This window comes from Mus musculus, chromosome X, assembly GCF_000001635.26.
Source record: "Mus musculus strain C57BL/6J chromosome X, GRCm38.p6 C57BL/6J".
In the NCBI taxonomy this organism is placed as follows: Eukaryota; Metazoa; Chordata; class Mammalia; order Rodentia; family Muridae; genus Mus; species Mus musculus.
The window spans coordinates 74,510,466-74,526,766 of NC_000086.7; the positions used below are offsets into that span (position 1 = coordinate 74,510,466).

Sequence of the window (16,301 nt, forward strand, 5' to 3'; positions counted from 1 at the left end):
GGCCATGCCTATCTACTGGAGGTGGTCTCTTCAGGTTCCATCTCTCCACTGTTGGGCATTTTGGTTAAAGTCATCCTCATTGAGTCCTGGAAGCCTCTCACATTCCAGGTCTCTGGGACATTCTAGAAGTCCAACTCACTTCCCACCCCATACTGTTGCATATTTCCATTCATTCTCCTGGCCCTCTGGACAGACATTCATTTGCCTGTCTCCCCCCCTCCCCCAATCTGATCCTGTCTCCATTTCCCCTCCTTCTCCCATGCCCCACCCAGATCTCCCTCCATCTCCTTTCCATGATTATTTTATTCTTTTCTAAGTGGGGATGAAGTATCCACACTTGGGCCTTCCTTCTTGTTAAGCTTCCTTAACAAGGAAGCTATGAAGTGCCCTCAACCTTCTTGACCCTGGCCCTTCCCTCCCTCCTTTCCTCTTGTCACTGCTGATTCTGGTGCTGTGGCTCCTGGAGAAACTTCTGTCACAGGGTCTCGAGCCTCCATGTTACTGTGGGTTGAAGAGCTCCAGGAGATCAAGAAGGAGACTGACTTTCCCCACAGCCTGATCACCTGCCTATACAGCCACTTCACCAGCCTGGACAAAGGAAAGAATGGGACTCTCAGCAGGGAAGATTTCTAGAGGATTCCAGAACTTGCCATCAACCCATTGAGGGACCAGATCATCAATGCCTTCTTCTCAGAGGGAGAGGATCAGGTAAACTTTTGAGGATTCATGGGAACTTTGGCTCATTTCTGACCCATTGAGGATAACAAAAAGAGCAATGATGTGAATCGACTGGAACCACTCAACAGCTGGAGCAACAACTTGCACTTTACTTTCTGACTCTATGATTTGGATAAAGATGACAAGATCTCCCGTGATGAGCTGTTATAGATACTGCGAATGATGGTCAGAGTGAATATTTCAGATGAGCTGCTAGGCAGTATTGCAGACAGGATCATCCAGGAGGCTGACCAAGATGATGATAGTGCCATATCTTTTACAGAATTTTTTAACGTTTTAGAAAAGGTAGATGTAGAACAGAAGATGAACATCAGACTTCTCCACTAAAGGACAGAGACCAAATTATTTTTGCTTTCTAGTATTTAAGAATGGAAACTTCCTTCTGTCTCCCAGCCCCACTCGACCTTTTCCTAGAATATTGCAGCTCTTGCATGACATCCTGAAGTCTCTCCTGTCCATACAAACTTGCCTTTGGTGTATAAACAGGGTGTTTCGGAATTGTACCCTCTTGTCTATTTCTGTTCAGTATCCACCCACCAGGTCTTTATTTGTAAGTTCCCTCTTCCCTTGTTTTGCTGCTGAGTGTCATGCATCCATCCTGTCTGAGGAAATGAAACAAGGACTCATGTCAAGAACCAGTCAGCAAAGATCCTACTGGATGGGGACCATAACCATGCTGCCTTCACTTCATTGAGCCTCCATCATGTTCCTATGTCTTTGTGTCCTTTTGTCCTTGTGTCTGTTACTTCCTACCTCTATTATCCAACCATCATATCATCTCTATCCATTCAGTCTTTCAGCCATCCTCCTTTCATTGAGATTCCCTGAATTCTGCTTGACTTTGGGCTCTGCTGTTAAGCCTGTTTGTGATGTGGCAGGATAGTTAGTGGTCTGGTGATTTATATTTACCTTCTGATGTGTCTCTGGGACATTACCTATTCAAGAGCTTTTCAGCAAGCAGTACTGTTCTTAGAAGCATGTGACTCCCTTGGTCCCCTGTATTGCTCTGTCATCACAGGGATATGAGCACACATGTTCTTAAAAGGTGATCATGGTGAGGCTTGTAGAGCCATGTCTCCTAGGTAGCTTCCCAGGTCTCTCTACCTCTGAATTTTTATTTTCAAACATATTTATGTGGCTTTTCTGGTACAGTTGTTAATGAAAGACTCCGAGAGGAGCCCCTCGCTCAGGCCTCAGGACAATAGCGGACACCCAAGAACTCATGACAGACCAAGCTTGTTGCAAACCACACGAGGTTTTATTCAGGGAAAGCCAGAGCTCTGGGGACGACTCATATCCCACGCAGGGGCAGAGGAGTCGACCTCGAGGGGAAAGAGGTCCCAGTTTTTATAGGCCCTCAGGGGGGAAAGGAGAAGGGGGAGATTAGGGGATTTCCAGATCTAAACAATGTCTATTCTCAAGAAATGGGTGTGGGAGGGGTACAAGGAAAGAGTCTAATGAAGGTGCAGCAATGGGCACACACCTGGTCAGAACATTGGCAGACACACAGGTTCAAGGAGTGGCCAGAGCATTGTGCACCTCTATTTTTCTAAATCAGTGGAGCTAGTTCTGCTAACACTGACGTCTATCTTGCCAATTTCAGGGCTTCTGTGTCCTTTTACATTCTGCCAGGATCTTTCATTCCCCACTTCTTCTAGTTACTAGTTCTAATCTTAGAACTAAACTGCAACCTCTTTTTCAAGGTTCTGCAGAGACTGGTATTGTTGTCTTAATACTAACAGCTGGACAGCACCAATCCTCTCTCTAACAAAGGTCATTAGATTAAGAATTAGTGGGCCACACGTCAGCAGTAAGAGCAAAATTATTAGAGGGTCTATCAGAGTAGAAATGAGAGTGGTCAACCAAGGGGGTTTATTCTTCAGGAGCTTGCTTTACGTGAAAGGCATGAATCTAAGCAGAGATGCCTTCTTCTTTGACAGCAGTGGGGGTGGTCAGTAGCACGATGCAAGGGCCTTTTTAACAAGGTTTCAGATTCTCAGCTCGATGTCGTTAGACAAGAACTGCATCTCCCACCTGGAACTGGTGTGGTATCATCAAGTCTCCTGGTTCGTAGGCCTCTTTGAGCTGCTCTCAGGCGGTGTTTCTGACCACTTCTAGGGCTTTTATGCATGTAACAATGAAGGACCAGGGTTAAATTTTAAAGGATCTAACACTCTCTTTACTTCAGTGAGCGGGGGAGCCCCCCCCCATACAGGATTTCATATGGAGTAAGCTTAAATTTTCCTGGTGTGTTCCTAACACGGAACAAAGCAAAGGGAAGGAGGGCTGTCCAGTCATTCCCGCCGGTCTCTAAGATTAATTTAGTCAAGTTTTTTTTTCCTTTCTACCTAGCCTGAACTCTGGGGTCTATAAACACAATGTAATTTCTAATCAATCCCCAGTTGGATGGCCAGTCCCTGACTTACCTGGGCAACAAAGGTGGGTTCATTGTCAGACCCTATTACCTTAGGTATTCCAAACCGTGGAAAAATTTCTTCTAGGATTTTCTTAACCACAACATTGGCAGTTTCTTTTTTGTTGGGTAGGCCTCCACCCATCCTGAAAAGGTATCTACAAAAACTTCCACTAGGAAACTGCTTCCGTCTGTGTACCAGTTTGGAACACCTGGCCAAGGCTGGTCACGTAGATCACTTTGTAGGCAGGGTTGAGAATAGCAGGAGGAGCAAACACAACCTGTTCAGTCAGCAGCAGACTCTGGTAGTGAGTCATCCAGGCATTTGTCATCCATCAGTCTGGGGGCTGATGGATAAGGCTTTCAAGAGAGTGGGGGGCTACCACAGTTATTTGCTGTCCCAGAGTTAATTTGTCAGCATCCTTAACGAGTAGGGCTACTGTAGCAACGGCCTTTAAACATGTGGGCCATCCGCTGGCCACTGGGTCCAGCTTCTTAGACAAATATGCCACCGGCCTCTTCTACGGCCCTAGAGCCTGAGTAAGAACTCCTCTGGCCACCCCTGCCCTCTCATCGACATAGAGGATGAAGGGCTTGGTTAGATCTGGCAGTGCCAAGGCTGGCATAGTCAGCAGGGCCTCCTTAATATTTTTAAAGGCTTTCTGATGTTCTGATGTCCATCTAAATTCTCCACTTTCCTTGGTCAGGGGGTACAGGGGGGCGGCCAGTGTTGCAAACCCAGGTATCCAAAGTCTGCAGAACCCAGCTGTGCCCAAGAATTCTCTCACCTGTCTTGGAGTAGCCGGAGTTGGTATTTGAGTCACAGTCCTTTTTCTAGCCTCTGTCAGCCACCGTTTTCCATCCTGGAGGGTATATCCCAAGCAGACCACTTCCATCTGACATAGCTGGGCTTTTTTAGCAGAGGCCCGGTAACCCAACTCACCCAGTTCTGCTAGCAATCTCTTGGTCCCCTGCCAGCATTCTCTCTCCGTGGTTGCAGCAAGGAGCAAGTCATCAACATATTGAAGCAGAGTTACCTGGGAGTTTTCAGCTCGGAAGGAGGCTAAATCTCGATGTAGAGCCTCATCAAAAAGGGTGGGGGAGTTTTTGAACCCCTGGGGTAACCGTGCCCAGGTCAATTGTCCCGTTTGTCCAGTGTCAGGATCTCTCCACTCAAAGGCGAATATGGACTGGCTGGAGGGATGTAACTTCAGGCAAAAGAAAGCATCTTTTAAATCAAGTACTGTATACCATTTTCACTCCGGAGGGAGTAAGCTGAGGAGGTTATAGGGATTAGGAACAGTTGGGTGAATATCTTGGACCCTCTTATTGACCTCTCTCAGGTCTTGGACTGGTTGGTAGTCACTCGTGCCAGGTTTCTTTACCGGCAATAAAGGAGTATTCCAGGGTGACTGGCAAGGTACCAAAATACCTAATTGTAATAGTCTCTGAATATGTGGCCTGATTCCATCTCTTGCTTCACGGCTCATTGGGTATTGGAGAACTCCTATAGGGGTTGCATCTGTCTTCAGTCCCACAACCACAGGGGGAACTCTGACAGCCATTCCCATGCCTCCAGTCTCTGCCCATGCTCTAGGGAAAGCAGTCAACCAGTCTTTTAGGTCTGGCACCTCTGTTTGCTTTATGCCTTTATGCAATCGGTATTCTTCCTCAAGCTGCAGAGCTAAGACTACGGAGGTGGGAGATTCCCAAGTTACTCTCAGCCCTTCTTAGGTAAATCTGATCTGGGCCTTTAATTTAGTCAGAAGATCTCTTCCTAGAATCGGTGTGGGACACTCAGGAATGACCAAGAAGGAATGACTCACTTGGCCTTTCTCCAGATCTACAGTGCATGCAGTGGTCCAGGGGTATTGTTTCTGACCAGTGGCTCCAATCACTATGGTTCTTTTATTTTTTAATTTTCCCAGTGGATGTTTCAACACAGAATGTTCTGCCCCTGTGTCAATTAAAAAGTCCATGGGAGTCTCTTTCACCATCAGGGTTACCCTAGGCTCGGGGAGGGGGCCTGAGCCCCATCTCCCCTATTTATCATCTTTCAGAGTCAGGACCTTAGGGGCCCTTCCCTTTTTCTTTGGGCATTCTCGTGTCCAATGTCCTTTTTCCTTGCAATAGGCACATTGGTCCTTCTCTAAAATCTTCTGGACAGATCTTCTTCTTTCAGGTCTGGGTTCCTTGTTGCCCAGGTACCCTGTATGTCTATTCTTTGGCCTGTTCCTTCCTTCACGTTCCCCTACTACTGCGGCCAAAATGCTGCTTAAATTCCTCTCCTGTATTTTCCCTCTGTTTCTCTCTTGTGACACACTTTCTCTGCCTCTCTTGTAAAGCCATGGCATGTAATCTTTAAAAGCCATAGCAACCGGCTTGTTAACCCTCAGAGGTTGGGTTAAAAGGAGTATAGTATCTATAAGCTTCTATCAATCTTTCTAGAAAAACAGATGGGGGCTTTTTTTTTTTTTGCCAATTTCAGGGCTTCTGTGTCCTTTTACATTCTGCCAGGATCTTTCATTAACATTCAGAAAATAGTCTAATGCCTACAAGTTTGTTTCTCTTTGGGACATTGTTACCACCCAAGTGGCTGTTTTGACAATATGGTAGAGGGCCTACTTGTAGTTTTCTGAACAAGGCTAGGCACCCTGGAGAGCTGCCCACTTTTGCTCTACAGCATGGGCTATGCCTCAGAGTACTGTACACTGAAAGACTCTTCACATGTCCAAACAGAAAGACTAGTGTTACAGAAGTGTCTGAATTAGCTCACTCCTAAAGAATTAGATTATTCTCAGTGTCTTAAAGTTTTTCACAAAACTCTGAATGAATTTTATACTTGGCAAATTTTAATGCTGGATGATGTGCAGTCAGTTCATAATTCTGGTCCAGGTATTGAATGCATTGTCTCATGAACTTCCTAATGACATGACCTTCCTAGTTCCTTGTGCATAGTACACAGATCCCTTAGAAACATGGGGCCTGGGACTGATGGCACCAACTGAGGTGACATTAGAGGTTTTTGAGTGACCCAACTCAATATCTCTGCCAATGTCAGCTTTATTTAGACTTCACTGAATCAGGCTGCTTCTATCCTGTGACTCCATGAATCTGCACTTGGCTGACTTTCTCTGATGTTGCTTCCTTGCTTCATTGCTCTGGAAGGCTATCCAAGATGTGTAAACAATTCTTTAGGAAAGAAGTTTCTATTAACCAATCCCCCCTAAAAAAAAAAAACAAACACTGCAAAGAAGATGGGTAAAGGTGAGGGGTAGGGGAGTGGGTAGGATATATGACTGGGGTCTACATGAACTAGGGAATTCTTTATGAAATATCTGTTAGACATTGTGATCAAATGATGTGATATAAGAATTATATAAAGGGAATAATTGCCTGATACTGATTTGTTTGAGAAGTACTTCAGAAGTTTCTTGATTTAAATATTTAAAGTTTCTAAGATTATGCCCCTGTAGTGACTATTCCTGGTTGTCTACTTGACTATATTTGGAATGAACTAAAATCCAGAATTGGAAGGCTCACCAGTGACCCTTATCTGGAGGCTGGGAGATAGAAGTTTCTGATCTGGATCTTGGTATGGAGATCTTGAGGCATAGTGGCTATGTATTCCAAAAGATTAAATCTCCGAGTTCAAGGTCATCTGGGATTAAAGGTTGCCGCAGACCCTCAGGGTCCCTTTGTCTGTGTGAAACGTGTATCTGGGGCAGGTGGGCAAAGCGTCGGCGGGTTACAGACAGACTAACACGCGAGATTGTGTAGAATCTGAATGTATTCTCACAAAGTGAACATCAGTCTTATATAGTACAGAAAATACAAGGGGTCAGAAGTCACAGCAGGCAAGGTATATTGAAGTTACCTGATACAAAACAAAGGAATGACTTCAAAGGGACTTACAGGAACCAGGTAAATGTTTACAGTAAAGATAAAGCAGTCCTGCCTAGGCTCAGCTTAGTGACAGGTAAAGATTTCACACTCTAGTGCTATTCCTTTGAGCCTGCTGAAGGCTAGCACCAGGGGGTTCTGCTCTTGGCAGGCCTCATGAATAATGCAATATCACAACCCCCCTGTCTCCTAGGCCTTGCTAAATTCCTATATGAGTGTAACTTTTAAGTAATTGGAGAATTTCCATTTGTCAGAAGAATTCACTAACTTGCTTCTAATATGCAATGTAACCTGTACTGAAGATTTCTATCTCAGTGGGATTCCCTGGCTCTATTTTGGTATTCCCTTGTTTGGGTGTGATTTGCTACTGTCCTTAGTAGACCAGCTCTGAGCTACTGGCTCCATCTTTTGTAATGCTTAATTAGTTACTGAATAGGTTAACTTCCTTACTGCATTCTTACAGGATTTTAAGCTTGGCTTTCAAGCTTGCAGGCTTTTGGGACCTTGGAAAAATGGGGAGGCTTAACTATAACAGAATTTAATCTTTTTAAAAAAATTTTTTATTAGGTATTTTCCTCATTTACATTTCCAATGCTATCCCAAAAGTCCCCCATACCCTCCCCCCCACTCCCCTACCCACCCACTCCCACTTTTTGGCCCTGGCGTTCCTCTGTACTGGGGCATATAAAGTTTGCCTGTCCAATGGGCCTCTCTTTCCAGTGATGAGCGACTAGGCCATCTTTTGATACATATGCAGCTAGAGTCAAGAGCTCCAGGGTACTGGTTAGTTCATAATGTTGTTCCACCTATAGGGTTGCAGATCCCTTTAGCTCCTTGGGTACTTTCTCTAGCTCCTCCATATTTTGTATATTAGCCCTCTATTGGATGTAGTTTTAGTGATGATCTTTTCCCAATCGGTACTTTGCAGATTTGTCCTATTGTCTTACAGAAAGAAGCTTTTCAGTTTCATGAGGTCCCATTTATCATTGTTGATCTTAGAGCCTGAGCCATTAGTGTTTTGTTCAGGAAGGAAGTTGTCTAATATCCCAGTGCTTTCAAATCTCTTTTCCATTTTTTCCTCTATTAGATGCAATGTATCTGGTTTTATGTGGAGATCCTTGATCCACTTGGACTTGAGCTTTGTACAAGGAGATAAGAATGAAACAATTTGCATTTTTCTACTTGCAGACCTCCAGTTTGACCAGCACCATTTATTGAAGATGCTTTCTTTTTTCCATTGTATATTTTTGTTCTCTTTGTCAAAGATCAAGTGTCCAAAGGTGTATGTGGGTTTATTTCTGAGTCTTCCATTCTATTCCACTGATCGACCTGTTTGTCTCTGTACCAATATCATGCAGTTTTTATCACCACTACTCTGTAGTACAGCTTGATGTCAGTGATGATGATTCTCCTAGTTCTTTTATTGTTGAAAATTGTTTTCCCCGTCCTGGGTTTTTTGTTTTTCCATATGAAGTTGAGAATTGCTCTTTTCATGTCTGTAAAAATTGTGTTGGAATTTTGATGGGGATTTCATTAAATCAGTAGATTGCTTTTGGTAAGATGGCCATTTTCACTATGTTAATCCTAACAATCCGTAAGCATGGAAGATCTTTCCATCTTCTAACGTCTTTGATTTCTTTCCTCAGGGACTTGGAGTTCTTGTCATGAAGATCTTTCACTTGTTTGGTTAGAGTTACACCAAGATATTTTATATTATTTGTGACTATTGTGAATGGTGTTGTTTCCCTAATTTCTTTCTCAACCCATTTATCATTTGTAAAAAGGAAGGTATTGAATTGTTTGAGTTAATTTTATATCCAGCCATCTTGCTGAACCTGTTTTTCAGCTATAGAAGTTCTCTAGTAGAATTTTGGGTTCACTTATATATACATCATTGAGTACAAACTATGCATGTCCTTTTGGGTCTGTGTTATCTCACTCAAGATGATATTTTCTAGTTCCATCCATTTGCCTGAAAAAAATCATGATATCCTTTTTAATAGCTGAGTAGTATTCTATTATGTAAATGTATCACATATTATTTATCTATGCTTCAGTTGTGGAATGTCTATGCTGTTTCATGTTTTTGGCTATTACAAATAAAGCAACTATGAACATAGTTGAGCAAGTATCCTTGTGGTATTGTGGAGCATCTTTTGGGTATATGCCCTGGAGTGTTATAGCTAGGTCTTGAGATAGAACTATCCCCAATTTTCTGAGAAACTGCCAAACTGATTTCCAGAGGGACTTGGAATGGGGGAAGCTGGAGGTAGTATAGTGATACCTTGGCTTCTTCTTTTGCAATTTGTGTCCCCTTCATCTCCTTTTGTTGTCTAATTGATCTATCTCGAAATTCAAGTATTACATTGAATAGATAGGGAAAGAATTGGCAGCCTTGTCTTGTCCCTGATTTTAGTGAGACTGCTTCAAATTTCTCTCCATTTAATTTAATGTAATATCTTGGATTGCTGTATATAACTTTTATTATGTTTAGATGTATGCCTTGAATTTCTGATATCTCAAAGATTTTAATATGAAGGGGTGTTATATCTTGTCAAAGGCTGTTTCACGATCTAATGAAATCACCATGGTTTTTTTTTCTTTTTTTTTCCATTTTTTATTAGGTATTTAGCACATTTACATTTCCAATGCTATACCAAGAGTCCCCCATACCCACCGAACCCCCACTCCCCTACCCACCCACTCCCCCTTTTTGGCCCTGGCGTTTGACTGTACTGGGGCATATAAAGTTTGAGTGTCCAATGGGCCTCTCTTTCCAGTGATGGCCGACTAGGCCATCTTTTGATACATATGCAGCTAGAGTCAAGAGCTCCGGGGTACTGGTTAGTTCATAATGTTGTTCCACCTATAGGGTTGCATATCCCTTTAATTCCTTGGGTACTTTCTCTAGCTCCTCCATTGGGAGCCCTGTGATCCATCCATTAGCTGACTGTGAGCATCCACTTCTGTGTTTGCTAGGCCCCGGCATAGTCTCACAAGAGACAGCTACACCTGGGTCCTTTCGATAAAATCTTGCTAGTGTATGCAATGGTGTCAGCATTTGGATGCTGATTATGGAGTGGATCCCTGGATATGGCAGTCTCTACATGGTCCATCCTTTCATCTCAGCTCCAAACTTTGTCTCTGTAACTCCTTCCATGGGTGTTTTGTTCCCAATTCTAAAGAGGGGCATAGTGTCCACACTTCAGTCTTCATTCTTCTTGAGTTTCATGTGTTTAGCAAATTGTATCTTATATCTTGGGTATCCTAGGTTTGGGGCTAATATCCACTTATCAGTGAGTACATATTGTGTAAGTTCCTTTGTGAATGTGTTACTCACTCAGGATGATGCCCTCCAGGTCCATCCATTTGGCTAGGAATTTCATAAATTCATTCTTTTTAATAGCTGAGTAGTACTCCATTGTGTAGATGTACCACATTTTCTGTATCCATTCCTCTGTTGAGGGGCATCTGGGTTCTTTCCAGCTTCTGGCTATTATAAATAAGGCTGCTATGAACATAGTGGAGCATGTGTCCTTCTTACCAGTTGGGGCATCTTCTGGATATATGCCCAGGAGAGGTATTGCTGGATCCTCCGGTAGTACTATGTCCAATTTTCTGAGGAACCGCCAGACTGATTTCCAGAGTGGTTGTACAAGCCTGCAATCCCACCAACAATGGAGGAGTGTTCCTCTTTCTCCACATCCACGCCAGCATCTGCTGTCACCTGAATTTTTGATCTTAGCCATTCTGACTGGTGTGAGGTGGAATCTCAGGGTTGTTTTGATTTGCATTTCCCTGATGATTAAGGATGTTGAACATTTTTTCAGGTGCTTCTCTGCCATTCGGTATTCCTCAGGTGAGAATTCTTTGTTCAGTTCTGAGCCCCATTTTTTAATGGGGTTGTTCGATTTTCTGAAGTCCACCTTCTTGAGTTCTTTATATATGTTGGATATTAGTCCCCTATCTGATTTAGGATAGGTAAAGATCCTTTCCCAATCTGTTGGTGGTCTTTTTGTCTTATTGACTGTGTCTTTTGCCTTGCAGAAACTTTGGAGTTTCATTAGGTCCCATTTGTCAATTCTCGATCTTACAGCACAAGCCATTGCTGTTCTGTTCAGGAATTTTTCCCCTGTGCCCATATCTTCAAGGCTTTTTCCCACTCTCTTCTCTATAAGTTTCAGTGTCTCTGGTTTTATGTGAAGTTCCTTGATCCACTTAGATTTGACCTTAGTACAAGGAGATAAGTATGGATCGATTCGCATTCTTCTACATGATAACAACCAGTTGTGCCAGCACCAATTGTTGAAAATGCTGTCTTTCTTCCACTGGATGGTTTTAGCTCCCTTGTCGAAGATCAAGTGACCATAGGTGTGTGGGTTCATTTCTGGGTCTTCAATTCTATTCCATTGGTCTACTTGTCTGTCTCTATACCAGTACCATGCAGTTTTTATCACACTTGCTCTGTAGTAAAGCTTTAGGTCAGGCATGGTGATTCCACCAGAGGTTCTTTTATCCTTGAGAAGACTTTTTGCTATCCTAGGGTTTTGTTATTCCAGATGAATTTGCAAATTGCTCCTTCTAATTTGTTGAAGAATTGAGTTGGAATTTTGATGGGGATTGCATTGAATCTGTAGATTGCTTTTGGCAAGATAGCCATTTTTACAATGTTGATCCTGCCAATCCATGAGCATGGGAGATCTTTCCATCTTCTGAGATCTTCTTTAATTTCTTTCTTCAGAGATTTGAAGTTTTTATCATACAGATCTTTCACCTCCTTAGTTAGAGTCACGCCAAGATATTTTATATTATTTGTGACTATTGAGAAGGGTGTTGTTTCCCTAATTTCTTTCTCAGCCTGTTTATTCTTTGTATAGAGAAAGGCCATTGACTTGTTTGAGTTAATTTTATATCCAGCTACTTCACCGAAGCTGTTTATCAGGTTTAGGAGTTCTCTGGTAGAATTTTTAGGGTCACTTATATATACTATCATATCATCTGCAAAAAGTGATATTTTGACTTCCTCTTTTTCAATTTGTATCCCCTTGATCTCCTTTTGTTGTCGAATTGCTCTGGCTAATACTTCAAGTACTATGTTGAAAAGGTAGGGAGAAAGTGGGCAGCCTTGTCTAGTCCCTGATTTTAGTGGGATTGCTTCCAGCTTCTCTCCATTTACTTTGATGTTGGCTCCTGGTTTGCTGTAGATTGCTTTTATCATGTTTAGGTATGGGCCTTGAATTCCTGATCTTTCCAGAACTTTTATCATGAATGGGTGTTGGATCTTGTCAAATGCTTTTTCTGCATCTAACTCGATGATCATGTGGTTTTTGTTTTTGAGTTTGTTTATATAATGGATTACATTGATGGATTTTTGTATATTAAACCATTCCTGCATTCCTGGAATAAAACCTACTTGGTCCCTGTTTTTTTTTTTTTCTTTTAGTTTGTTTATATAGTGTACTATGGTAATGGATTTCCTTATATTGATCCATCCATTCCTACATCCCAGGGATGAAGCATTTCTTCATTGTGGTGAATAATCATTGTGATTTGATATTAGATTCCGTTTTTGAGAATTTTATTGAGTGTTTTTTGCATTGATAATCAAAGGGGAAATTGTTCTGACATTCTTTTGTTTGTGTGTCTTTGTTTGGTTTAGGTATCAGAATAAATGTGGCTTCATACAACAAATTAGGTAGTGTTCCATTGGTTTCTATTTTGTGGAATAGTTTGAGGAGTATTGGTATTAGTTCTGATAGAATTCTGCACTAAAGCCATCTGGTCCTAGGTTTTTTTTGGGGGGGGGGTGGACCTTTAATGACTGCTTCTATTTCTATAGGGTTTATGGGACTGTTTAGATGGTTTATCTGGTCCTGATTTAACATTGGTAGCTGGTATCTGTCTAGAAAAATGTCCATTTAATCCAAATTTTCCAGTTTTGTTGAGTATAGGCTTTTGTAGTAGGAACTGATGATTTTTGGAATAACCTCGATTTCTTTTGTCCCAGTTTTCATTTCTGGTTTTGTTAATTTAGATACAGTCTCTCTGCCCCCTGGTTAGTCTGACTAAGAGTTTATCTATCTTGTTGATTTTCTCAAAGAACCAGCTCCTGGTTTTGTTGAATCTTTGTATAGTTCTCCTTCTTTTTGCTTGTTTGATTTCAGCCTTGAGTTTGGTTATTTCCTTCCATCTACTCCTCTTGGGGGTATTTGCTTCTTTTTGTTCTAATTATTTCAGATGTGCTATTAAGCTCCTTGTGTATGATCTCTCTGGTTTCTCTTTAGAGGCACTCAGAGCTATGAGTTTTCCTCTTAGCACTGCTTTCATTGTGTCCCATAAATTTGGGTATGTTGTGCCTTCATTTTTATTATATTCTAAAATGTTTTTCATTTCTTTCTTTATTTCTTCCCTGACCATTTTATCATTGAGTAGAGAGTTGTTCAGCTTCCGTGTGCATGTGTGCTTTCTGTTGTTGTTGTTTTTTTTTTTTTAAGATTTATCTATTTATTATATGTAAGTACACTGTAGCTGTCTTCAAACACACCAGAAGAGGGCATCAGATCTCATTACGGATGGTTGTGAGCTACCATGTGGTTGCTGGGATTCGAACTCAGGACCTTGGGAAGAGCAGTCAGTGCTCTTAATGGCTGAGCCATCTCTCCAGCCCCTCTGTTGTTTTTGTTGGTATTGAAGACAAGCCTTAGTCCGTGGTGATCTGATAGGATCCATGGGATTATTTCAATCTTCTCTCTGTTGAGGCTTGTTTTTATGACCAATTATATGGTCACCTTTTGAGAAGGTATCATAAGGTACTGAGAAAAAGATATATTCTTTTGTTTTAGGATGAAATGTTCTATAGATATCTGTCAAATCCATTTGGTCCATAACTTCTGATAGTTTCACTGTGTTTCTGTTTAGTTTCTGTTTCCATGATCTGTCCATTGATAAGAGTGTGGTGTTGAAGTCTCCAACTATTATTGTGTGAGGTGCAATGTGTACTTTGAGCTTTAGTAAAGTTTCTTTTATGAATGTGGTTGCCCTTGCATTTGGAGCCTAGAAGTTCAGAATTGAGAGAGTTCATCTTGGTAGATTTTTCCTTTGATGAGTATGAAGAGTCCTTCCTTATCTTTTTTTAGTAACTTTTGGTTGAAAGTCAATTTTATCCGATATTAGAATGGCTATTTCAGCTTGTTTCTTGGGACAATTTGATTGGAAAATTGTTTTCCAGCCCTTTACATGGAGGTAGTGTTTGTGTTTGACACCGAGTTGTGTTTCTTGTATGCAGCAAAATGCTGGGTCCTGTTTACATATCCAGTCTGGTAGTCTATGTCTTTTTATTGGGGAATTGATTCCATTGATGTTAAGAGATAATAAGGAATAGTGATTGTTGCTTCTTGTTATTTTTGTTGTTAGAGGTGGAATTATGTTTGTATGGCTATCTTCTTTTGTGTTTGTTGAAAGACGATTAAATTCTTGGGTTTTCTAGGGTGTTGTTTCACTCCTTGTCTTGGAGTTTTCTATCTCTTATCCTTTGTAGGGCTGGATTTGTGGAAAGATATTGTGTAAATTTGTTTTTGTCATGGAATATCTTGGTTTATCCATCTATGGTAATTGATATTTTTGCTGGGTATAGTAGCCTGGGCTGGCATTTTTTTTTTTCCTCTTAGAGTCTATATGACACTTGCCCAGGATCTTCTGTCTTTTAGTCTCTGTTTAGAAGTCTGGTCCTTATATGTCTTGACCTTTTTCCCTTACTGCTTTTAATATTCTTTTTTTGTTTTTTGCATTTGGTGTTTTGATTATTATATATTGGGGGAAATATCTTTCCTGGTCTAGTCTATTTGCAGTTTTGTAGGCTTCTTATATGTTCATGGGCATATCTTTCTTTAGGTTAGAGAAGTTTTCTTCTATAATTTTGTTGAAGATATTTACTGGCCCTTTGAGTTGGAATGGTAACTCTCTTCTATACCCATTATCCTTAGGTTTGGTCTTCTCTCTGTATCCTGGATTTCTTGGATGTTTTGGGTTAGGGGCTTATTGTAGTTTTCATTTTCTTTGACTGTTGTATTAATGTTTTCTATGTTATCTTCTGCACTTGAGATTCTCTCTTCTGCCTCTTGTATTCTGTTGATGGTGCTTACATCTATGACTCCTGATCTCTTTCCTAGGTTTTCTGTCTCCAGTGTTGTCTCCCTTTGTGATTTCTTTATTGTTTCTATTTTCATTTTTAAATCCTGGATGTTGTTGTTCAATTCTTTCACTGTTTTTTTTTTTGTGTTTTCCTTTATTTCTTTAAGGGAGTTATTTATGTCCTTCTTAGATTCCTCTATCATTATCATGAGATATGATTTTAAATCCAAATCTTGCTTTTCAAGTGTGTTGGTGTATCCAGAGCTTGCTGTGATGGGTGGGATAAGTGAGTTTGATGATGCCTTGGTTTCTGTTGCTTATGTTCTTCCACTTGCTTCTAGCCATGTGGTTATCTCTGGTGTTAGTTGGTCTTGCTGTCTGACTGTAGCTTGTTCTTCCTGTGAGCCTGTGAGACTATGATCTTAGGTGTGTCAGCACTCCTGGGTGACCAGCTCTCTCCTGTGGGATTTGGGTGTGGAGAGCTGTGGTACAGGGTAAACTCCAGGGTACAGATGGAAACTGGAAGCTATTTTTGTCTTTTTAAACTCAATTTTTTATTTTCTTTTCTTCCTTCCTTCCTGTTTTTTATTTTATTTCATTTTATTTTTTTGAGACACGATTTCATAGTCTATAGTTTAGGATGTCCTAGAACTCATCTTTAGACTATGTTGGCCTTGAACTTGAGATCTGCCTGTCTTAGCCTTCCAAGTACTGGGATTAAGGGTACATGCCATCGCTACCTTGCCTATCTCATATTTAATCCTTTCATACAATATATTTTGATTATATTCATTATCCTCCTCAACTCTTCCTAGATTCTTCCCACCTCCCTATGCACCAAACTTTGTTTCCTCTCTCAAAAAATAAAGTCAATAAAAATGAAAATCAAAATAAACTATTGAAAGAGAGAGAGGGGAAGAAGAAGGAGAAGAAGAAGAAGAAGAAGAAGAAGAAGAAGAGGAAGAGGAGGAGGAGGAAGAGGAGGAGGAGGAATAGGAGGAGGAGGAGGAGAAAGAAAGAGAGAGAGAGAGAAAGAAGAAAGAAAGAAAGAAAGAAAGAAAAGGGAAGAAAATCAATAAAACATAAATACCAAAGCAAAAACAAAAGCACACAAAAA

At 41.1% G+C, this 16,301-nt stretch overlaps 1 pseudogene; it reads left to right on the forward strand.

The window, feature by feature from the left end:
* Gm15364 (predicted gene 15364) lies at positions 383 to 6,622 on the forward strand (annotated as a pseudogene).